Below are 26,727 nucleotides of genomic sequence, written 5' to 3' on the forward strand. Positions count from 1 at the left end.
GGGCATGGTGGCACACGCTTGTAATCCCAGCATTCGGGAGGCTGAAACTGGAGGACTGTGGTTTGCTGACAGTCTCAGCTACTTAGTGAGGCCTTTCTCAACTTAGTGAGACCCCGTTTCAAAATTTAAAAAAAGCCGGGCATGGTGGCGCAGGCTTGCAATCCCCGCACTTGGGAGGTGGAGACAAGAGGATCATACAGGTTTGAAGCCAGCCTCGCTGGCTAAAGAGACCCTGTTTCCTAATAAAATATAAAAAATAGGTCTGGCAGTATAGCCCGGAAGTAGAAGGGTTCCATCCCCAGTACCACCAAAAATAAAATTAAATAAATAAATAATTAAAAAAATAGAGCAGGGGTTGTAGCTCAGAGGCCCCTAGGTTCCATCCCCAGACCCACAAAAAAAGGATAAAAAAAAAATAGGGTTCTGGGTGTAGCTCAGAAGTAGAAAGTCCCTGGGTTCACTCCTCAGTACCGCAAAAAAAAAAAAAAAAAAAAAAAAGGCTTGTATGATGAGATATGAAAGCCAAAGCCAAGACATTTTATATTTTAGTTACTTTTCTTGTCATCTATGTGAGTAAGAATGAAAGTTTATTGTGATTAAGGCAGTGCGTATGAAAATGAGTAAATACATTTGGGAAGTACTTGCACTAATTAATTACTCTTTCAAGTTGCAAGGCACATAAGCCTACTCATATTATCTCAAAGGATTATAAAGATAAATGAATAAAGAAGAAATGTGACACTAAGTATTTTCAACAGGGAAACGGATTATCATCAAGATATGACATGACTCATGCAATCAGTGATTATTCCAACTTACTCATAATTTCTCACTACTTCTGAGTCTACTGTCTCATGGATTTTACTTTTGCTTCTTTACCATCTGTCTACCTATCTATATGTCTCACATTCAAATTCCATAAAAGAGAATATGATTGGTTTAATAAATCATTAGCCAACATAGGAAGTTTTCTGCCTCCTCATGGATTGCCTCTGAATCAGACTCCATTCTTCCTCCTCCTCCTCCTCCTCATTATTATTATTATTATTATTATTATTATTATTATTTATTAGGCAATGGGGATTGAATCTAGGAGCATTCTACCTCTGAGCTACACCCCTAGCCTGATTTCATTTCTTATTTGGAAAATAACTTGTGGAAAGCCTTGCAAAGTTGCTGAGGCTAGCTTTGAACCAGCAATTCTTCTGTCTCAGCCTCCCAAGTATTGGGATTACAAGTGTTTTCCACCATGCCTGGCTCTCCATTTCTTCTTTACTGAGACATTTGTGTATTGTCAGTGCAAATATATAATTTGTTGAAGTATGAAAGAAAAGTTTGGTATGTTTAGATTGTTGCCAGGTGAATCTAATGGTATCTTAATCCCAAAAAGTATCACAGAGAATGAAAATGAATTTCTTAGTCTCTCTCTAAATCTTGCAGACTAAGAAAGTTAGTTTGAAAATATGCTGAGATTGGGATTATCTCTCAAGGTAAATTCTAAGTAGATTTTTGGAGTCTGATTTATGAACCAAAATGCCAATGTATCAATTTACACTGAGAAATTTTAAATTACAGGCACCTAATTTGTTGTTGTTATTTTTGTTATTATTAGTAGTATTATCACTGTTTTTGTAGATTGGACTCAGGGACATTCCAACACTGAGCTACAACCCCAGCCCTATCTTACTTTTTATTTTGAAACAGGATCTTGCTAAGTTGCTGAGTCTCCACTGGACCCTGCGATCCTTCCTCCTGTCTCAGCCTCCCTCCCAAATTCTGGGATTATAGGCGTGCACCACCATTCTCAGGTGGGACCAAAATCATTAAGTCCACACAACTGATATACTTTCTTCCAATGCAAATACTCACATCTTCTGTCCATACAAGAAGAAAAAAAGGGGCAAAGTGCACAAAGTATGTGCCAAGTGAAACTGCCCACTCCTATTTTTTTTTTTTGTCTTGTTTTGTTTTTTTTTTTTGGTGGTACTGGGGTTCCTGGAAGCCCTTCTACCTCCGGGCTACACTCCCAGACCTATTTTTACATTTTTTAATTTGGAAACAGGGTCTCCTAAGCCAGCGCACACGGCTGGCTTCGAACCTGCGCGATCCTCCTGTCTCTGCCTCCCAAGCATGGAGATTACAAGCGTGCTCCACCACGCCCGGCCTACTCCACTCCTATATTTTTAAGAGTGTTTTGGGTAGCCTTGCCCTCAAACTTAAGCTTATATTTTACCAAACAGAACTGTGTCACATGGCCATATATATCCATAAGGTAGGCTGAAAAATATGTTTTGTCTATGTGTTCTGCCACCCACAAATAAATTGTAATTATCCTTAGAAAAAGGGAAGAACGAATATTAGGTTGGCAGGCAACCATCAATATCTTTACAAAAAATAAACCCCCAAAGTAGAAGACACAGGATACAGAAAGCATGGAATTTGTTATAGGAGAAAAGCAGAAATTTTTCAGGTTAAAGGAAAGCTAAGTCACAGGATGAAAGTTATACAGAAATCCTAGAGAGAAACAGGTACTGACTGGGTCAGGAAGAAAAAAGACCCCAGGAGCAAAATGGAAATACATATTCAATATGTTCATACAGACAGTAAGAATGTAGTTCTGTGAACGTTTAGGATTAACTAATAAAAGGTACAGAACATTAAGCATATGAAATCAAATCCAATTATTACTACAGTTATTTTACAACTCATAAAATGCTATAGAGAGCATTCTAGAAGTGTAGTAGTGGCGTCATTTCTTAATATCTCTGAATCCCCACATAGAAACAGAAAAACCAGATAGCCAGAAACTCTTAGATAGCGATTACAATAAAACTAGGTAGCAAGTTATCTACACAAACAATAAAATACAAATAGCTATAAAACTAGAAGAAAACACAGGAGAAAATCTTTGCAGTCTTTAGGCAAGATTTCCTAGAATATAAAAATAATGAACCATAAAAGAAAAAAATTGATAACATTTAGTTTCACCAAAAATAAAATATTTTACTCTTCAGAAGAAGCAGTTAAGAAAAGGCCACCTAAAGAAAGGAAAAATATACACACACACATATTACATATATATGATATGTATAAAATATGACCTAAATGCATTACATGTATATGTAATGCCTATATAGCCAACAAAGAACTTATGTCTAAAATGTATAAAAACCAGGTGTGGTGGTGCATACTTGTGGTCCCGGTACTTGAGATAATAAGACAGGAGGATCGAAATTTCAAGGCCAGATTGGGGGGGGGGGGTGCATGCTTGTAATCTCAGCACTTGGGAGGCTGAGACAGGAGGATGGCACAGGTTCGAAGCCAGCCTCAGCTACTGAGTGAGGCTTTCAGCAACTTAGTGAGACCCTGTTTCCAAATAAAGTATAAAATAGGTCTGGGAGTATAGCCTGGAGATAGAAAAGCCCCTGGGTTTCACCCCCAGTACCACAGCCTCAGCAACTTAGCAAGACACAAAATAAAAAATAAAATCTGGCTGGGGGTGTAGCTCAGAGGTAGAATGCTCCTGGGTTCAATCTCCAGTACTGGGAAAAAAAAATCCCAACCAACCAGACAACCAAAAAAACCTATAAAATGCTAAAGAATCATCTAATTAAAAAGATGCCCATTTAATTTTTTAAGTGGCAAAATACTTTAATACTTGAAGATATAAAATATCTCTTTACAAATAAGTACATAAAAGATACTCAACATTATTCTGAAAATTAAACTTCAATAATATGTAAGTATACAACTAAGATTAAGAAGTCTGAATACGCTAAGTGCTGGCATGGAACAACTGCAGTTCTCACATGCTGGTGGTCAAATGCAATAAGGACAAGCACTATGGAAGACTGTAGCAGTTTATTAAAAGGTTTAAAATATACCCACCACATGACTCAGCTATTGCTTTCCTAGATATTTACCTAAGATAAATGTAAGCATATGTTAACACAAGATTTGCACAAACATGTCCACAGTGGGTTTACTTATAGTACTCCCAAACTAAAAAAAAAAAAGTACCCATCAACAGATGAAACAAAATATGGTATTTGTACAATAAAAATACTACTCAACAATAAAAGGGAATAATCTACTAAGCCATGAGACTTGGATGAATCTCAAAAGCATTAGATCAAGTAAAGAGAGCCAGACCCAGGAGAGTACTTACTATGTAATCCATTTATATGAAGTTTTAGAAAATGAAAACTAACCTATAGTGACAGCAAATAAGGAAGAATTCTTTCCTGTCTGTTTTTCCTTAAACTGGGATATAAGCTTTTTTCCTGTGTTTGGACTCAAACTGAAACATCAGTTCTTCCTTGCTCTTGAGCCTAACAGGCCTTGGACAGGACTCGAACTAAGGGCCTCTTAGTTCTCAGACCTTCAGACCCAGAATAAAACTAAGTGTCTCAATTGCCAGTTAGGTTATGGATGGTATCATTCATTAAGATGAAGGAGATAAGAGACTCTTCTTGTTTGAAATCTACAAAATGTAGTAACATAGGGTAAATAATGAGTTAGTTTTGTATGCAGTGAATTTGTAGGGGATGGACGACTTTGTGGAGGTGTTTTTTGGGCAGCTGACTTATCAGCACATGTCGTACAGATAAAAGGAGACTATAGAGTGAAAAGAGAACCCAGACAAAGATGAACTCCTTAGGGATATTAGTGTTTAAGAAAGAATAGTAGGAACACAGAAGGGAGGTGAGAGTAGGAGGAAAACTAGGATGAATGGAGTCATGGAAGTTTGCAAAGAAAAGTGTCAAAAGGAGGCAAGTGAGACAGAACTTAAAGTACCCATTGGATTGGACAAGTAGGATGCACAGGTAAGTTTGAAGTTTGAAATTTGTGTTATATTCTGTCAGAGCCTGGGTTTTATTGTTTTGTTGATGTGGTACTGGGGGTTGAACCCAAGGGCCCTGTACTTCTGAGCTATACCTCCAGCCTTATTTTATTTTTTATTTTGACACAGGCTCTCACTAAATTGCTGAGGCTGTCTGCAGACCTGAAATTCTGTTGTCTCAGCCTCCCAAGCCACATCTGGCTTGCCAGAGCCTATTTAAAGCTGAATCTCTTACAGTCCAATGGCTAAAATCCCTACAGGCTGCTCGGGAGTCATATCTACAGATCTCATTCTCTTATTTCATTTATAGGAAGACTGCTTTGGATTATTATACTACTTGTATATTGAATTCTAAAATCTAAACTGTCAAACTTCTCTTCCCTAGTGTGTCTTTTTTTTTTTCTTTTTCTTTTTTTGGTGGTACTGGGGTTCCTGGAAGCTCTTCTACCTCCGGGCTACACTCCCAGACCTATTTTATACTTCTTTTATTTTATTTTATTTTATTGGTGCACTGTATTCTTTATACTTCTTTTTTATTCAGAAACAGGGTCTCTTAAGCCAGCGCGGCTGGCTTCAAACCTGCACGATCCTCCTGTCTCTGCCTCCCAAGCGCGGGGATTACAAGCGTGCACCACCATGCCCAGCTCCCTAGTGTTTCTTACTGAGGCTGAAACATGAATAGAATTTATATTTCCCTGTTCAGAATTTAGAATGTGAGATAATACTAGATATGATCGTGAACAGCTCATATTTCCTCATAGAAATTCAATAATAAATACCATGTTATAGGCTCTGAGAGTTTAAATGAAGAAAGGTTATCATCTGAGTTTAAGATGATATTCCCAAAAGTTATTTGAACCCCTATTTTTAAAATCACTATTAGCTGGGCGTGCTGGTGCACACTTATAATCCCAGCATTTGGGAGGATGAGATGAGACAGGAGGATCATGGTTTGAGGACAGCCTCAGCTACTTAGTGAGGCCCTTTGCAACTCAGTGAGATCCTGTTTCCTTTTTTTTTTTTTTTTTTTTTTTTTTGCAGGTAGGGAATGGAACCCAGAGGCATTTGACCTCCGAGCTACACCCCCTGCCCAATTTTTTATTCTTTATTTTGAAACAGGGTCTCACTGAGTTGCACAGGGCCTCACTAAGAAACTGAGGCTGTCCGCAAACCACGATCCTCCAGTCTCAGCCTCCCAAATGCTGGGATTACAAGCATGCGCCACCACGCCCAGCGACCCTGTTACAAAATAAAGAACAAAAATAGGACTGGGGGTGTAACTCGGATGAAGAATGCCCCTGGGTTCCATCCCCAGTACCATAAATAAATAAATAAATAAATAAATAAATAAATAAATAAAATCCCTATTAACAACCCCTCAAGTAACTATTTCCTGGTATATACTTTGAAAAATACTTCTAATGGCAATAGAAATCACTGAAAAACTAAGACAAAAAAAGTAATTTTAGGTGATTATTTTCACTTTGAGTGGTACAACATCAGACATAAAGACATTGTTAACACTAGAAAACACTGATGAATTTATGGACTCAAAGAAAGTGAGTCTTAGTAGAAAAGAGGATTGAATTAGCAATGATTAGATTGAGGAAAGAAAGGAATAATGAAAATGGGAATAAAGGAAAAATGAAGTTGATACCAAAAGTTTTAGGTCTGAGCAACTATGTGTATGATGAGGACCTTGGAAGAGAAGTCTTTTTGTTTTGTTTTGATACAGAAGATTGAACCCAGAGGTGTTCTACCTCTGAATCATACACCCAGCCCTATTTTGATTTTATTTATTTATTTATTTATTTATTTATTTATTTGCTTATTTATTTATTTATTTATTTATTTTGGTGGGTCTAGGGATGGAACCCAGGGGCATTTAACCTCCGAGCTACACCTCCTGCCCTGTTTTTTTATTCTTTATTTTGAAACAGGGTCTCTCTAAGTTGCAGAGGGCCTCCCTAAGTAGCTGAGGCTGTCCGCGAACTGTGATCCTCCGGTCGCAGCCTCCCGAATGCTGGGATTACAAGCCTGCGCCACCGCTCCTGGTTCTATTTTTATTTTGAAACAGAATCTTGCTAAGTTGCCAAGGCTGATCTCAAAGCTGCTATCCTCCTTTCTCAGCCTTTGAAGGAAGAGAAGTCTTTAAATTTTGCTAATTTTTCTGAGAAGAAAAGAATCAAGAAATGATACACAACTTTTTGTAAATTGAAGAGTCATGTTGTGTGGGTGGAATCAAAAAGAAATGTTGCTCTTAGGGAAAGCGTAGGTTGAGAATTATTTTATCATAGCCAGGCGCTGTGATTTGAACATAGTTCATTCCCTCCGAAATTCATGTTGAAATTTGGTCCCCAATGTAGCAATGTTGAGAGGTGATTAGGTTGTGAAGGCACCCACCCTCATAAATGAATTAATGCAGCTTTTGCCAGATAGGGTTAATTCTGAGGGAGTAACTTCTTACTCTGGTAGGACTGGATTAATTACTGCAAAAGTGGGATATTATAAAGTGAAACTGTCCCTGGTGTATAGTCTCTTGTGTGCACACCCACTCACCCTCCCACTTTTTTGCCCTGTTATGAGGCAGCATGAGGCCTTTACCAAATAAGGCCACCTGGCCTTGGACTTCCAGACTCTAAAGCTCTTTCCTTTATAAATTATCAAGTCCCTGTTTTTCTTTTATAGCAACAGAACACAAACTCAGACACCAAGACTGCTGGGAAATCATTTTCTTGACTAATGAGTGTCTATTGCAGAGAGGATGTTATGTTACCAGGGGAAGAGCCATTAGGAATAAAATTCTTAAATCAAAATTTAAGCAAATAACAGAAAATTGAGCTACTACTCTTCTATGGGGGAATCTCCTGGCAGTGTTATTTTGTCCTGGAGGGACATTAACATCATTGACATTTACATTATTTGATACCTACTATATAAAGTTCATTGGAAAAGAGAGGACCACTTTTTTTTTTTTTTTTTGGTGGTACTGGGGTTCCTGGAAACCCTTCTACCTCCGGGCTACACTTCCAGACCTATTTTTTATATTTTTGTTTGGAAACAGGGTCTCCTAAGACAGCAAGGCTGGCTACGAATCTGCGGGATCCTCCTGTCTCCGCCTCCCAAGCGCGGGGATTACAAGCGTGCGCCACCACGCCGGCAGAAGACCACTTTTTAATGAAGCCCTGAGTAAGATGGTGGGAGCTTTACCACTTTACCACTATGTATAGAAGAGAGATATTTTAGGACTAAGATACATTGGAAGGATATTTGTTCAAGACAGTTTGAAGGTAACTCGGACAAATCAGAAAACCATAATTGCTAATTATAATAAGAAATAGTAATAATAAAACTAAAAATATAGTATCCAGCATCAGTCCAAAGTGCAAGTCAACATGACAGTCAAGTCAATAGCCAGATGGACAAGAAAATAGAAAAAAGTAAGAGTGAAGAATAAAGGGAAGAGAATAGTTTAGGACTAAGTCTGAATGTTGAGAGAGACAAGTGTTCACTAACTGTTTCTTCAGTTTGAGTGTGATTGTTGGGGTTTGGGGTGGCTAAATGGAATTATTCAGGCTAGCCAAGAGTAAAAGAAGAAAGGTCAAAGAATTGAGACATGAGATATGTAAGGGGATTTGTGCCTGATGAGGCTGCCAACTGAAAAGGAGGTGAGAAGAACCTAGAGGGAGGAAGCAAAGAGGAATGAAAAGTACGACCAGCAAGTCCATTAATTCAACCATCTGGGTAGAATAGAAAGAATAATTTTCCTTATTCAGTTGGCCTCATTCTGAAATTTCTTTTAGGAACACTCTGAACTCTGAAATACAGGAACAGAAAAAGAGAAGAGACTAACACTTAGCTACACCCCCAGCCCTATTTTATTTTTATTTTGAAACAGGGTCTCACTAGGTTGATAAGAGTCGAGAGTCTCACTACTTGCTGAAGCTGTCCTCAAACCTGCAATCCTCCTGTTTCGGCCTCCCAACTACTGAGATTACAAGACTGAACCACCATGCCTAGTTTTTTTTAAGCTATATCTTTGTTCCCATTGTCCCAGATTAGAGCCTTCTGAAATTTGAGGCTTTCTGGAATCAAGCTGTCTTGATTCACTAGATTCTCTACAGAATTGCAATTCTGGTGGTGTTTGGGTTTTTTTTTTTTTTTTTTGTCATTTTTACTAACCTCCCCCCCCCATATTCTCCGAAACTCATTTATTTTCTATTATAGTTGGCAATATTCCATAACATAACCTCCTTGCATTATGTTTTTTGGAAGCTGGGACTGTCAAAGAGGAAATGGTAGGAGGACAGGAAGTCCTAGCAATAGAGCAAATCTACTAGAAATAACTAACCTGGCAGTTTAAGAAGATAGGAAGGAGCCAAGGTCTGAGTGGAGTGAATGGAGACTAGAGTCAGACTATTAAGATAAGGGTTAGTTACTAAGGAGGAAATAAGGAAACCTTGTTGAGAGAGGAATGATGCACAGGCAGAGAAACAGAGGCAGAATGCCCACTATGAAAAGGTCAATGACTACTGAGTACTCTGGAAGAGATGCAGACATTCTTAGAGAACTCTATAGTTCCTCTGTCCACAGTCCAAACTAAATACAGAAGGCATATGCACTTTGGCCCCCTAACCTTCTTTAAAACAGAGTTTTTATAATACATTTCATGCCTCCCCAGTTTCAGAAACTCAGAAGAAATAAGGCTGAAGTATCGAATTACAATACTCTTTCCTGTCATGCATTCAACTTGCATTTAAAATACCTGCTTAGTAAGCCAGAGGTGATGGCACACACTTGTAATTGTAGCATCTGGGAGGCTAAGATAAGAGGATTTCAGGTTCTCAGTCAGCCTCAGCAACTTAGTGAGACCATGTTTCAAAATAAAGAATAAAATAGGACTGGGGGTGTAACTCAAAGGTAGAGTGCCCCTGGGATTAATCCTAGTAACATATATATACATACCCTTGTTCTGGAATCGTTTTCTTCTTTCTTTGCTATCTCAAATTTTGAATATCTGAGCCGTGACTGGACATATAAAGCACTTAAATAGAAACTTATAAAAAGAAGAAATACAAATGGTCAATAAATATATAAAAATGTTCAACATCAGCCGGGCGTGGTGGCGCACGCTTGTAATCCCAGCATTCGGGAGGCTGAGACCTGGAGGATAGCAGTTTGCAGACAGCCTCAGCTACTTAGTGAGGCCCTCTGCAACTCAGTGAGACCCTGTTTCAAAATAAAGAATAAAAAATAGGGCAGGGGGTGTGGCTCAGAGGTCAAATGCCCCTGGGTTCCACCTCCAGACCCACAAAAAAAAAAAAAAAAAAAAAAAAGTTCAACATCATTAGCATCATTAGCAATCAGGGAAATGAAAATCAAAACCACTCTGAGATTCATCTAACTCCAGTTAGAATGGCAATTATCAAGAATATAAACAATAATAAACACTGGCAAGGATGTGGAAAAACAGGAACTCTTATACACTATTGGTAGGATTGTATATTAGAACAATCACTATAGAGATCAGTATGGAGGTTCCTTAAGATATTAAGAATGGAACCACTATATGACCTAGCTATACAACTTCTCAGTATCTTTCCAAAAGAATTAAAGTTAGAACACTATAGTGATACTTGCATACCTATGTTTTTATCAGTTATGATATAGAACAAGCCTAGGTGTCTATCAACAGATGAATGGCCTAATTTCTAGGTCTTTGATCCGTATTAAGTTGACTTTTGTGCAAGGTGAGAGATATGGGTCTAATCTTATTCTTCTGCAAATGGATATCCAGTTTTCCCAACACCATTTGTTGAAAACGCTGTCCTTTTTCCAATGCATGTTTGTGGTACCTTTGTCAAAAATCAACTAGCTATAAGTGGGAGGATTTATCTCTGTATCTTCTGTTCTTAAAGGCTGTCCTATGAGTTGAGGAAGCCCATGAGAAAAAAAGCACGGTACTGTTGAAACTTCAGGCATTTACTTTGTCTTCAGTTGATTTGTCTTGGTTCTATGATAGGTCATAATTGGTTCTGCTTTGACCTTCTTTTTGAATTTGCATTTATTTCAATAGCTCCCCTCAGTGCCCACTCATTTTACCGGAGCCAAATTGCTATTTCCCACACTTGCTTCTGGTCTCAGCATCATGCCTAGTACCTAACTCACCACCTCTTCATACTCTTTCAGGAAAAGGCAGAAACTTTCCATCTTAGCCACCTAGAAACCAAAGCCAACTCAGGGATGCTGAACTCAAGTCTATACTCTCTGCAATGTGGTTGTGCTATGGAGATCTTTGCTGAGGCTGCTCCCATGTTGGTTGTATGAGCTTCCTCTGGAGCCCCAAATGTGGAATGAGGCAAAGCTCACTGCCATGGGTGTTCCTGATCTGGCCAAAGCTCAGAGGGGAGACTAGCCCTTCATTGATCCTCAGTCTGTCTCTTTTCTTCTCTGCCACAATCCTCTGGGGCCAGAAGGTGACATTCAGCTTTTCCACTTTCTCTAAGTCATATCCTTCTTCTTTTAGACTCCTCTTGGCTCAACCTTAATATTAGATGTGGGATTTTAAAAAAAAATTACCAATGAGATAACTTAAATGACTGCATTACTATAAGTTATAAGTCTTTTGGTTTAAAAGTTGCCTTGCATTGCTATTAATAAATTGATTCCTTTATTTAAGAGAATAAATTACTATGTTTGTATTTATAAAAAATAAGTTGTAAGTTCTACTTGTCCTTGTAAAACTAAAAATAGAAATGTCTTCCTTATTTTATTCTGCCAAAAAAACACAAAAATATGAGAAATTTCTGAATTCTGAGAAAGATCAATTTAAAGTTTCTTTTGCTTTTGTGGTTAGAGGCATTTATGATTATTTCATTATCCTTTTAAAATATTAACTCCCATAGGCATACACTTAAAACAATCTGGGAATTTTTTTTGTCAGTGAACATAAAACACATTTCTTTAAACAAATATCTTCAATTAAATCATGGCTAATAGAAATAAACGACTTCCTCTTTTTAAAATCATGAAGAATTTACAACAATAATAAAAATATCAGCTCTCTTTCAGCCTCTTTAAAAATGCTAGAGGTCTCATGTTTTTTAACAGTTCAGTTCCTGACCCTCTCATCAACCCCCTTAACCCCAAACATACCCATCCACAAATAGAAGGCCAGGACAGTTTAAGTTTCATAAAAAAAAAATTTGGACCTGATAGGAATGTTGCAAAATCTTTTTCTCACACAAAAAAACTAATCTAATTGGAGATTGAGTAACCTGTGACTCAGTATTACAACTTCCTCTAGTTTATTCATTTCCTGTGCCCTCCAACCTATTCTGCATCAATGTTCATCTTTCATCTCCATTAATTCTGTGGTTTGAGATGAATTCTCATGCACTTGATGCTGAGAATTCTGCTCTTTAGCAGTGTGTGTAATTATTTTATTTTAATGAAAAATATCAAATGTATTAACAATTAACAATATAATATCAAATGTATTAACTATTAGCAATATAGATTCCCCATTTACCTATTACCCTGCTTTAATAATTATCACATGGTCATCTTATTTCATCTATACCCCTACCCAGTACCCAACTACCACCTTCTCCTCCAGGCTCCAAAGTAAAAAAAATTTATTTTACAAAGTGGTTGGTTTTGCAATACATCAAAAACTGTAATGTTATACTTTTCTATTCTCACTGCTTATCTCAAATCAGTGCTTTAAGTTTGTTCTAAATAGTTTAATTTACATTTAAAGTGGCAATACAGCCGGGCATGGTGGCACACACTTGTAATCCCTGCGCTTGGGAGGCGGAGACAGGAGGATCACGCAGGTTTCGAAGCCAGCCGTGCTGGCTTAAGAGACCCTGTTTCCAAATAAAAATATAAAATAGGTCTGGGAGTGTAGCCTGGAGGAAGAAGGGCTTCCAGGAACCCCTGTACCACCAAAAAACAAAACAAAACAAAACAAAAAAATATATATAAAGTGGCAATACGGATTTACTTGATGGACTTAAGTTATAATTAGAAACCAATTATATATATATAATCCATAATTATAGAACCTTTATTACTATTTTATGCTTAGGCTATGCAAAAAATTGACTAAAAATTTTTCATTTGGGTCTTTGTAATAAACATGTAAATACATATTTGCAATAAAGATGTGTTCTGATAGAAAGTAACACACAGGAGTAATTTTGGTCTTCACTAGAATCCATCATTATGTGTCCATTTTTGAAGATGATGTGATGCATCATGTTCATACACATAATTCAAACATGGTAATTATTTTTCTGTAACAATTATGCTTCATTCCATACTTAAATTTTCTTTAAGAAATATTCCTTGATCCAACAGTAGGGAATGTTAAAACTTTTTGTACAATTATGTGGAATTTTTGTTCTTCTGGTAGTATTGTAAATCTTTATTGTTCAGACCCCAAAAGTGATTCCTGAGTTATCTCACATGATGTAAGTACCATCTTTGCAGTACTTCATAGACTCCATTTGTTTTGTCATAGCCAGAACATCATGAAATCCAGTACTTAGGCCAGACATATGTTGAAAGTATGCCTCTTTTTCTACTTGAATTGTTAAATTGTTTGCTCCAGCACCTTTGAGTATTCCTGTAACCTGCTGTACTAAGATTTGTTCCGGTACATCAGATGTCACCTGTATATGAATTGTTCCTGCTACAATATTGGCAGAATGACGCCAAAAATGAGGATCCCGGTATGATATTAATCCTTCAATTTTCTGTATCTTTTCTAAAGCAATATGTAGTTCTCTTACATATTCTGGTGGCAATCTCAGATGTAGAACTTGACAGTCATCTTTAATCAGTGGGACCACACTGAGAAATATTAATACAGCAATAAAAAGAGAACAGAGGGGATCAGCAATGAACCACCCAAACTGTTCTATAAGAATTGTGGATACAATCACACTGATAATGCCAAATGTGTCTGCCAAAACATGTAGAAATACACTTCTCATGTTAGAATTCATGCCTCCACCTGTGGATCTGTGGCTGTGACCGTGCCCATGGTCACGGTGACCATGCCCATGGTCACAGTGTCCATGCATATGGTGTGAATGGCCATGATCAAATGAGTGACAGCTCCCTTGAGAAGCCCCATGACTATGGCTATGGGCATGACTAAAGGCACAGATACCAATAAGGTTTACTATCAGCCCTCCAACTGAGACTGAGGGTCTCTTAAGCCAACGCTGTTGGCTTCTAACCTACGCAATCCTCTTGTCTCCGCCTCCCAAGTGCGGGGATTATAAGCATGTGCCACCACGCCCGGCGCTCAGAGAGAATTTCTATTCAGCCATACCCATAGGAGAATATCTGAGTTGCTTTCCATCGACTCATTAGGGCAGCAAAAAGTCCCATGACCAAAGCAGAACAGTCAAAGAGCATTGTGAAATCCATCTGAGATCAGACCCAGACTATTGGTCAACACACCATAGAATAATTCCACAAAGGTAAAAAGCAGATTCAAGCACAAGAAGTAAAAGATTTGCCTAGAGTCACTCTCCTCAAGGATTTGTTTCAGTGATGCCTTATTGAACCTAGGGATTGACTGAGAGCTATGCTGAAAGGCATCACCCATGAAGTTATAAAGAGGTGTTCCTTTGGGAGAATACCCAATAAGGGTACCTTTCTGTCTGCTCTTGGAGGGTGATGATAAGATGTTGGCAGACAAAATGAAGAATACAGCGCTCACTACCACTCCTCCAGACAAGATGTGTTCAGTGTTCTCCTGGTGAGCTGCTCTGTTCATAGCCCAAAACTGGTCTGCTATTGGATGAGTCCAAAATTTTCCAAAAAGTAAAGCACTAATAAAAATAGAAAAGGATCCATAGCGGGCACGTTTGGAAACTTCCATTTTGACCAAACAAATTGAATCCACATAGAAATCCAGGATCATGACAAAAAAGATAGCCGTTGTGAATGGCATAATGAGAGAAAACCAAGACTCATCTTTACTCTCGGTTGTCACAGAAAGAACAATGACCCATGGGCACAAGAGAAGCACAGAAACAAGCTGGGATAAAGCTTGAAGACGTTTAGCTCCACCGACATCTATAGAGAGCTTTCTGGAAGCTGTATGAAAACCAACTTTGCAACACAAAGCTAGTACTAGCAACAGTACTCCACCCTTGTCATCTGCAATACGGAAGAAGGCAATAGCTGTGTAAAGCATGTGAGTTAGAGCACTGTCACGATGCCCGTCAGGGTTTTCAGCCATCTTAGCCATGAGGTCATCATTGTTGAAGAGCAGTAAAGAGATTACAGCAATTATGAAAAAAGCAACTCCCGTTGTCTTGGCTGGTCGTCCTCCAGAACTAGTGAACAATACACTTAGTAACAAGATGACGATATCATTATGTTCAAATAGCAGCAAAATCCTGATATTTGGTAATACTTTTCCCAGAAGAGAATGGCTTTTGAAAAAAAAAGCCATAAAAATGCAGTGTCAAGTTTTAATATAAAAATGAACTGAACAATGTGAACAGCTTTTAGGAGATCATATGATTCAAAGAGTCCCACAGCTTTCAAAAATTTATTGAAAGGTAGCAATACAATATATTTTGTTAATTGAGAGCTGGGCACATCCACCGGACAGCGCATCCCCGCTGTTCTTCTCCATTGCAGGGCTCAGGAGCCGCCCCCACCCTCCCCCGCGGCAGCAGCTGGGCGAGTTGGGCTCTGGCTCTGGCTCTGGTCTCAAGCACCCGCGTCTGGCCTAAGCCACTGGTGGCTCCCGAGAGGCCGCACTGGCTGGGACCTCCTCCAGTCCATTTTAAGTAATAAAAGAGTAGAAATTGCTGCCAGAATTTTACATCTTGTTACCTCCACTTTCTATAACATGTTCTCTACTAATGTTATTGAAACTAATTTCTACTTCATACAAATGTTTGTTGAAACAGTGATTAAAATTTTTCTTTTAAAAGTTGAGTCTTCTCAAGAAAATGATTCTAATTGCTCATTTGTGTATTAATAGTCCAATAATTATTTCTGCATTTGTAGTCCTTTAATTAATTTCTTTCCTAAACTTGGTCTCCTCTCCAACCCCCAGAATAAAGCAAAACACTGTTGTATTATTAGTTTATATACTAATCTTATATCCAAATGGGGTTGGGTGGGGGTCTCTGGGCTTAATTTTCTTTTAAAGAGATGGGTATTTGGCTTTCTTTTTATTGGCAGGGGCTCTTTTGTAAGATAGGTAACAAAAAGTAAATAAGAAAATTAAATCTCTACAATGTTTATTAACATGAAGGACCCATAGAGAATTATAGATTGAGATTAGGGTGTGCCAACTAAACTATGGAAGCTGTATATTATGCTGTGCTGTTCAATAAATGAGATTTTTTTTATATAACAGAATACCATGCTTTTACCAACTTTTACTACAAAGTGGTATAAAAATATTTTTATTACTAGGTAGATCATTAGATTTAGCACAAAGGTTATCCTCGATTCAGTAAGTTCATTCAGCTTGGATCATCTACTTTTACTTTTCACAGCTATTGCCACTATTTTTCATTAATACTACACTGTAAATTTTGGTTCAGAGAAGAATCAGTGACTTTTCCATCTTGAGACTTAAATTCTGTAATTATGTGATGCGTGTGAGTGTTCTGACATCTCTGTTCCCATATCAGCTTCCTTTCTACCTCTGGGCTATACTCCAAGATCTATTTTATATTTTATTTGGAAACAGGGTCTCACTAAGTTGCTGAGAGCCTCACTCAGTAACTGAGGCTGGCTTCAAACCTGTGCGATCCTCCTGTCTCAGCCTCCCAAGAGTGGGTATTACAAGCGTGCGCCACTACACCCGGCTTCTTCTCTCATATTTTAATAAGACAATCCCTCCACACATGGGAGAAAACATACAATACTTGATTATCTGAGTCTAGCTTATTTCACTTAATATGATATTCTCAAGTTCCATCCATTTTCCTGCAAATGACATAATTTTGTTCTTTATGGCTGAATAAAATGCCATTGAATATAAATACAACATTTTGAGGACTTCTGTGAAGATGGCGACTGAGGGAAGCAGCACATATCAGTCTTGTTAACACTTGATATCTATTGCCATGAAAACAGCATCTTGACAAAAGAAAGTAACCAGTATAAATTTGAACAGAACACCAAGAATTAAAAGGCAGCAGAAACAAAGCTAGAAGGCAGTAGAGAGAGCAGAATAGTACCCCACCCATCTCTGGTCGTGGCCATAGTAGCCACAGCATTTCCATCTTGGCTCACAATGCCAAGACTGCCAGCACTGCATCCTCCAGAGAAACCCCCGCCCCAGCAAAAAAGCCAGTACCCTAAAACAAAGTAAGCAGCTACCTCTCAGTGGAATTAAGTGGTTGACCCCACCTGCGCAGACTCCAGCAATGACTTGCAGCACAGGCCACCAAGCTCACCGCATCCTCCCAATATTTAGAGCAGCACTCACTAACACTGTATATTATTTGTATATTTTTAGGTTTGTATTATTTTGTGGTCATTTTGTTATTTTGCTGTGTCTGTGTGTGTGTGCTTGTTTGTTTGCTCTCTTCTCCACACCTTTTAAAAGCTTCTTCCCTCATACATATCTACCCTTTTTATCTCCATCCCTGTCCTTTTTTCTTTCATGTATTAACAATAGATTAGACCACAAGGAAAATAGAATCTCATTCCTAGAAGATGATATCTCCAAAATGAACATATAGTATATAATTTAGAAAAAAATGAATTTGGCAGCACGAATTGAACATTGAAGAGATATGGGCCCATTTTAAAAGAGCTAACTTAATAATAATAGGCATAGAATGTGAAACAAAAGGGATCAAACAAAGGGGATTATATAGTATATAATTTAGAAAAAAATGAATTTGGCAGCATGAATTGAACATTGAAGAGATATGGGCCCGTTTTAAAAGAGCTAACTTAACAATAATAGGCATAGAAGGTAAAACAAAGGGGATCAACAATCTCTTCAAAGATATGATATCACAAAATTTTTCTAGCATAGAAAATAAGGTCAATAAACAGGTAGAGGAAACTTATAGAATCCCATTTAGACAAGATCAGAAAAAGGATTCACCATGCCACATTATAGTAAAACTGACTAATGTAGAAACAGAGAAGAGATTCTTAAAGGCAAAAAAATCAATATACCAAGTGACATTCAGAGGCAAACAAATGAGAATCACTCCAGACTTCCCAACCCAAGTCATGAAAGCCAGGAGTGTCTGGAGCAACATATTCTAAACTTTAAAAGAAAACAACTTGCAGCTAAAAATTTCCTTCCCAGAAAAACTCTCTCTCAAATTTGATATATAAAAATCTTCCATGACAAACAGAAGCTGAAAAAATTTATGTCTTTGAAACCAGCACTAGAGAAAAACTCAAAAAGATTAACTACAAAGAAGAAATAAATAATAAATGCCAGAACCAGAGAAACAATAATTTCTGCCAAACAAACAATTAAGCAAAGAAGAGCACACACTACCTCAAACAGAAGTTAAAATTCAAAATGTTAGAAATTAGAATAATCTCTTAATAATCACACTGAACATAAATGACCTCAACTCCCTAGTAAAAACACATAAGGTGGCAAAATGGATGAAAAAACAGAATCCATCTGTATGTTACCTGCAAGAAACACACCACTCTTTACAAGTAAAAATAGTCACAAACTAAAAGTGAAGGGCTGGAGCAAGGTGATCCATGCCAGTAGAACTCAAAGACAAGCAGGAGTAGCAACTATGATATCAGAAAAATTAGACTTCAAGCTCAAGTTTAACAGAAAAGACAAAGCAGGTCATTTTTACTGGTAAAAGGAACAATCCAGCAATAGAAAATAGCAGTAGCCAACATTTGTGTCCCAAACATAGGTGTAGCCACTTTCATATAACAAACTCTTTGTGACATTAAGTCACACATAAGTCCCAATACAATAATACTGGGAAATTTCAACACTCCTCTCACACTGCTAGACGGATCTTCTAGACCAAAGATCAGTAAAGATGCTTCAGACCTAAAGAACACCATAAACCAAATGGACTTATTAGACGCATACAGAATATTCCACCCAACTACAGCAAAGTTCACATTTTTCTCAGCTGCTCATGGAACCTTCTCCAAAATGGACCACATCCTGGTTCACAAAGTGAGCACTAGGAAATTTAAAAAATGTGACATACTTCTCTACATATTTTAAGACCACACTGGAATGAAACTAGAAATCAACTATAGGAAGACCCAGAGTAACCACATAAACATGTGGAGACTGAACACTATGCTGCTGAAGGAGAAATGAGTCATTGAAGAAGTAAGGGATAAAATTAAGAAATTCCTAAAAACAAATGAAAATAAAGGCACAACATATCAAAACATCTCGGACACCTTGAAAGCAGTATAAAGGGGAAAATTTATAGCACCAAATAAAAAACCTAATTATACACCTCAAAGCTCTTGAAAAACAGAAACAGTCTAGCCACAAAGCCAGTAGAAGACAGGAAAATATTAAAATCAGAGCATAAATCAATGAAGTAGAGAATAAAAGAACAATACAGAAAAAAATCAACAGAACCAAAAGCTGGTTTCTCTAAAAAGTAAAAAAGATGGGTAAACCATTAGATAACTTGACCAAAAGAGAGAATCAATCCAAAATACTAAAATAAGAGATGAAAAAGAAAATATGGAAATTAAGAGGATTATCAGAAACTCCTTTGAAAATCTGTATTCCAACAAAATGAAAAACTTAGACAAAACTGAGAATTTTCTGAACACATACAACCTTCATAAATTGAACCAAGAAGATATATAAAATTTAAACCAACCAATAGCCATCAAAGATATTGAAGCAGCAATAAAGAGTTTACCATTAAACATAAGCCTAGGACCAGATGGTCTCTCAAGTAAATTTTACAAAACCTTTATTGAAGAGCTAATCCCAACACTCTTTAATCTATTCTGTGAAATAGAAAGAGGACTGTCCCAAATACATTACACAGTGCCAATATCACATTAATATCAAAACCAAGTAAAAACAGCTCAAAAAATAAAATAGGCCTACATAATTGATGAACTTAGACACAAAACTGCTAAATAAAATACTAGCAACACACATTTAAAATCACATCAAGAGAATCATACACCATAGTAGGGTTCATCCCAGGGATGCAAGGCTGGTTCAACATACAAAAAACAATCCATGTAACTCATCACATAAAAAGAACCAAAGACCAAAAAAAATCACATAATCATTTCAATAGACACTAAAAAAGTGTTCAACAAAATCCAACACCCATTTATGCTAGCTAAAAGGACTACAAAGAATTGGGATAGAAGGAACATACCTCAGCATCATAAAGGCAATATAAAATAGGCCCACAGCCAACATTCTATTAAATGAGGAAAAACTGCAAGAATTCCCCCTAAAAATAGAAACAAGACAAGGATGTTCATTATCACCACTTCTTTTCAATATAGTACTTGAGACTCTAGCCACAGTAATAATGCAAGAGAAGAAAATCAAAGGAGTACAAAGAGGAAAAGAGGAACTAAGGAACTAAAACTATACCTATTTCAGATAACATGATACTATAATTAGATGACCCAACAACTCAGCCAGAAAAATTATAGAACCGATCAACAAATTCAGCTGTCTAGATACAAAATAAATCTTAAAAAATTAAAAGCTTTCCTGTATTCCAACCATAAATCCACTGAAAATGGAATCCAGAAAACATTTCCACTCAGGATATCCCACACACACAAAAATTCTTAGAAATAAACCTAACCAAGGAGGTAAAAGAACTTTACAAAGAAAATTATAAAACATTGAAAAAAGAAATCAAAGAATACCTTAGAAGATGGGAAAATGTTATGTTCTTGGATAAGCAGAATAACTATCAAAGTGTCAATTCTTCCAAAATTAATCTAAATAATTAATGTAATACCCATTAAGTACCAAGGTCATTCCTCAGAGACAATGGAAAAAAAATCAATCCTTAAATTCATTTGGAACAACAACAACAACAAAAACCCAGAATAGCTAAAGTAGTTCTTAGCAACAAGAATCATGCAGGAGGCATCATAATACCTGATTTCAAACTATGATATATAGCCATAATAATAAAAACAGCCTAGTACTGGCACAAAAACAGATACATAGACCAATGGAGCAGAATAGAACACTCAGAAATGAATCCTTACACTTACAATTGATTTTTGACAAAGGTACCAAAAACACATATTAGAAAAAAAGAGAGCCTCTTCAACTAGTGTTGGCAAAACTGGCTAACCATATGCAAAAAGTGGAAATAAATCCCACATTATCACTCTGCACAAGAGTCCATTCAAAATGGTCCGAAGACTTGGAAATCAGACCAGAGACCCTACAGCTTCTTGAAGAGGGCATAGGTCCAACTCAACACAGAGGCACAGGTGAAAACTTTCTCAACAAGACCTCAAAGGTACAAGAAATTAAAAGAAGGATCAATATATGAGATTTCATTAAACTACAGAGCTTCTGTATAGCAAAGGAAACTACCAAGAACTTCAACAGAGAGCTGAAAGAATGAGAGAAATTTTTTGCCAACTATTCCTTTGATAGAGGACTAATACTTAGAATAAACAGAGAATTTAAAAAAAAACTCAGCACTAAGAAAACAAATAACCCAATCAAAAAATGGGCAAGTGAACTAAATAAATATTTTACAAAAGAAGAAATTCAAAAGATCATCAAAGAAAAGCCCAGGACCTGATGGTTTCCCAAGTGAATTTTATAAAACCTTAATAGCAGAGCTAATCTCGATACTCCTCAATCTATTTCATGAGATAGAAAAAAAAGGGGACTCTCCCAAATACATTCTATGAAGCCAACATCACATTAATACCAAAATCAAATAAAGACAGTTCAAGGAAGGAAAACTACAGGCCTATATCTTTGATGAACTTGCATGCAAAATTGCTAAACAAAATACTGGCGACATGTATTGAAAAACACATCAAGAAAATCATACACCTTGACCAGGTAGGGTTTATCCCAGGGATGCAAGGCTGGTTCAGCATATGAAAATCAATCCATGTAATTCATCATATAAGCAGAATAAAAGACAAAAATCACATGATCATTTCAATAGATGCTGAAAAAACGTTTGATAAAATCTAACATCCATTTATGATAAAAGCACTGCAGAGAATTGGGATAGAAGGAACATACCTCAATATCATAAAGGCAATCTATAATAAGCCCACAGCCAACATAATATTAAATGGAGAAAATGTTGAGAATTCCCCCTAAAAATAGGAACAAGATAAAAATGTGTATTATTACCACTTCTCTTCAATATAGTATTTGAGACTCTAGACAGAGCAATAAGGCAAGAAAAAGAAATCAAAGGAGTACAAATAGGAAAAGAAGAACTCGAACTTTATTTGCAAATGACATGATATTACACTTAGAAGACCCAACAAACTCAACCAAAAGGCTTATAGAACTGATCAACAAATTCAGCAAAGTATCTGAATACAAAATCAATCTTTAAAAATCAGAAGCTTTTCTGTATACCATCCATAAATCCACTAAAAAAGAAATCCAGAAAACATTTCCCCTCAGGATTTCCCACAAAAAAATAAAATACTTAGGAATAAACGTAACAAAGGAGGTAAAAGACCACTACAAATAATTTTTTTTGGTGGTACTAGGAGTGGAACCCAGGGGCTTTCTACCTCTGGGCTATACTCTCAGACCTATTTTATATTTTATTTGGAAACAGGGTCTCACTAAGTTGCTGAGAGCCTCACTAAGTAGCTGAGGCTGCCTTCGAACTTGTGTGATCATCCTGTCTCAGCCTCCCAAGCGTGGGGATTACAAGCATGTGCCACCATGCCCAGTTACAAAGAAAAATTTTAAACATTGAAAAAAGAAATAAAAAAATACCTTAGAATATGGAAAGATCTTCCATGTTCATGGATAGGGAGAATAAATGTCATAAAAATGGCCATACTTCCAAAAGTGATCTACAGGTTCAATGCAATACCCATTAAATTACCAAGAACATTCCTCACAGACAAAGAAATATTAGTCCTTAAATTCATTTGGAACAACAAGAAACCCAAATAGCCAAAGTAGTTCTCAGCAACAAAAACCATGCAGGAGGAATCACACTACCTGACTTTAAACTATACTACAAAGCCACTGTAATAAAAATAGCATGATACTGGCACAAAAACAAATAACACAGACCAGTGGAGCAGAATAGAAGACTCTGACACAAATCCACACACTTAGGAGCCAAAACATACTCTGGGAAAAAAGATAGCCTGTTCAACAAATGGTGTTGGAAAAACTGGTTAACCATATGCAAAAATTGGAAATAAATCATACTTTCTCACCCTGCACAAGAGTCAATTCAAAATGAACCAAAGATTTGGAAATTAGACCAGAGACCTTGAGGCTCCTTGAAGAGGGCATAGGTCCAACACTGCAACACATGGGCACAGATAAAAACTTTCTCAACAAGACCCCAAAGGCACAAGAAACTAAAAGGTGAATCAATACATGGGATTACATAAAACTGAAGAGCTTCTGCACAGCAAAGGAAACTGTCAAGAATCTCAACTGAGAGCCAACAGAATGGGAGAAGATTTTTGCCAACTACTCCTCTGATAGAGGACTAATATCTAGAATATACAGATAACTCAAGAAACTCAACACTAAGAAAATAAATAACCAAATTAAAAAATGGGCAAGTGAACTAAACTAAAGAAGACATTCAAATGGTCAATAAATGCATAAAAATGCTCAACATCATTGGCAATCAGAGAGATGCAAATCAAAACTATCCTGAGATTTCACCTAACTCCAACTAGAATGGCAATCATTCAAAACACAAACAACAACAAATGCTGGTGAGGGTGTGGAGAAGTGGGAACTCTAAAACATTGTTGATGGGATTGCAAATTAGTGCAGCTACTTTGGAAAACAGTATGGAGGATCCTCAGAAGAATGGGAACAAATTTACCATTTGATCCAGCAATACCACTTCTGGGTATCTACTCAAAAGAAAGGAAACTAAACTACCAAACTAACGCATGCATGTCTATGTTTATAGCTGCACAATTCACCATTGCCAAACTATGGAATCAGCCAAGATGTCCATCAACAGATGAATGGATTACAAAACTGTGGGATATGTACACAATGGGATTTTACACAGCCATAAAGAAAAACACAATTACATCATTTACAGGGAAATGGATAGAACCAGAGGACATTATGCTAAGTGAGATTAGTCAGTCACAAAAAATAAGAAATTGGATGCTTTCCCTAATATGTGAAAGCTAAGGAGAAATGGGTAACAGGAGGAACTCTAGATGAAGATGGAAATCCTGTAGAGAAGCAAATAAGACAACCTAACTGAAGGGATGGAAGAGGGGAGGAGGGAAACTCTCTAAAGCACATGATGTACTTAAAGAAATGTATCAATAGCAATAACTAAGCCAAGCATGGGAAGGAAGGATGGGGAGGGAATGGGGTGGGGATTGGGTAAGGGCTAATTGGGTGATGTGTGCATGTATGTCTACACACGTCTTTTATCCCATTAAGATGTATGACTACAAATGCACCAATAAAAAAATTTAAAAAGACCAATAAATGTATGAAAAAATGTTCAACATCATTAGCAATCAGAGAGATGCAAATCAAAACTACCATGAGATTTCACCTAACTTCAACTAGTATAGCAATCATTAAAAATACAAACAACAAGTGCTGGCAAGGATGTGAAGAAATGGGAACTCTATTACATTGTTGGTGACATTGCAAATTAGTACAACCACTCTGAAAAACAGTATGGAGTTTCCTCAGAAGAATGGGAATGAACTTACCATTTGATCCAGCAATACTGCTTATGGGTATCTACCCAAAAGAATGGGAACCAAACTACCAAATTAATGCATGTGTATCTATGTTCATAGCTGCACAATGCACAATTGCAAAGCCATGGAACCAGCCAAGATGTCCGTTAGGATATAAATGGATTATAAAACTATGGGATATGTACACAATGGAATTTTACCCAGCTGTAAAGAACAAAATTATGTCATTTGCAGGGAAATGGATGGAACTGAAGAACATTATGCTAAGTGAGATTAGTCAGTCACAAAAGTACAAAATTGGATGCTCTCCCTAATATGCAGAAGCTAGGGAGAAGAAGGGTTATAGAGGAACTCTAGATGAGGAAGAAGATAGATGAGCAAATAAGGCAACCTAACCAAGGAGGAAAGGAGGTAGAAAGAGGAAATCTACATAATGTTCATGGTGCATATACATAAACATATCAAAGTCAATCAGTAAGCCAAACATGATGAGGGAGAAGGGAGGAAATAGGATGGAAAATGCAGGACTAAATAAGCGATGTGTGCATGTATGCCTGTAACATCTTGTACCCCAATAAGATGTATGACTACAGTGCACCAATATTTTTTTAAAAAAGAAAAGAATGTTATTGGTATTTTGATGGAGATTACTTTGATTCTATAATTGCATTTGGCAATATAGACATTTTAATATGCATTCTGCCTCTCCATGAACATGGTAATTCTTCTAGTGTCTTCTTCAGTATCTTTCTCCAGTGTTCTATAATTTTCATTGAAGAAATCTCTTACTTCCTTTCGACAGATTTATGCCTAGAGTTTTAAATTTTGTTTTTGAGGCTATTTTTATTCTTTTTATTATTTTTCACATCAGATAGGTAAAGTGCCAACAACGTAACAAGGTTCAGAAAGGAGACACTTTTCACACAAAGGCATGAAGGCATCAACACTCAATCATTACGCTTATGAACCAAAAGGATATGAGGCTATTTTTAATAGAATTGCTTTCCTGGTTTCTTTGTCAGTGGATTTGCTATTGGTGTGTAGAAAAGCTATTAATTTTTGATGTTGATTTTTATCCTATTATCTTACTGAATTTTTTTATTAGATGTCTCTAGAAGTCTTCTGGTGGAGTCTTTTGTTTTTAAAGTAAAAAATCATATCATCTGCAAACAGTAATAATTTGTTTTCTTCCTTTCCTATTTATAGCTCTTTTACTTCTTTTTATTGACTAATTGCTCTAGCTAAACGCACAAGTACTTTAGTGGACAGAAGTGGTGAGAGTGAATATTCTTTTTTTATTCCTGATCTTAGAGGAAATGCTTTGGTTTTTCTCCATTCACTATGAAATTGGCTTTGAATTTATCATGTATAGCCATTATGATGTTGAGGTCCTCCTATTGATCTGCTTATGTTAAACTATCCTTACATCTCTGTAATAGAAACATCTTGAGAATGATGCCCGATCTTCTTAATCTATTACTGAATATGATTTTCTAATAATTTTTTGTTTTGTGGTACTGGGGATGGAACCCAGGGGCATTCTACCTCCAAGCTACACCTTCAGCCCTATTTTTTTTGTGTGTGTGTGTGGGTCTGGGGATGGAACACAGGGACATTTTAACTCCAAGCTACACTCCCTGGCCTATTTTTTATTCTTTATTTTGAAGCAGGGTCTCACTGAGTTGCAAAGGGCCTCACTAAGTAACTGAAGCTGTCTGAGAACCACGATCTTCCTGTCTCAACCTCCCGAATGCTGTGATTACAAGTCTGTGCCACTATGCCCAGTTTGATTTTCTAACAATTTTTAATGATTTTGCATTTATTTTCATCAAGAATATTGATCTGCATTCTTCTTTAATCAATATGTCCTTTATCTGGTTTAGGTTTCAGGATAAAACTGGTTTCATAGAATAAACTTGGAAGTGCTTCTCCTCCCTCTTTTCTATTTCATGGAATAATTTGAGGAGTGTGGGCTCCTCAAT

General features: G+C 36.9%; 1 pseudogene across 1 annotated transcript; it reads right to left on the bottom strand.

Annotated features, from left to right (window-relative positions):
• Positions 1–13,311: 13,311 nt before the first annotated feature.
• LOC308272232 (proton-coupled zinc antiporter SLC30A5-like) lies at positions 13,312–15,490 on the bottom strand (annotated as a pseudogene). The gene has a single exon. The product of its transcript is annotated as a proton-coupled zinc antiporter SLC30A5-like (transcript).
• Positions 15,491–26,727: the final 11,237 nt, after the last annotated feature.

The sequence above is a fragment of the Muscardinus avellanarius genome (assembly GCF_963383645.1).
Source record: "Muscardinus avellanarius genome assembly, chromosome: 13".
NCBI lineage: Eukaryota > Metazoa > Chordata > Mammalia > Rodentia > Gliridae > Muscardinus > Muscardinus avellanarius.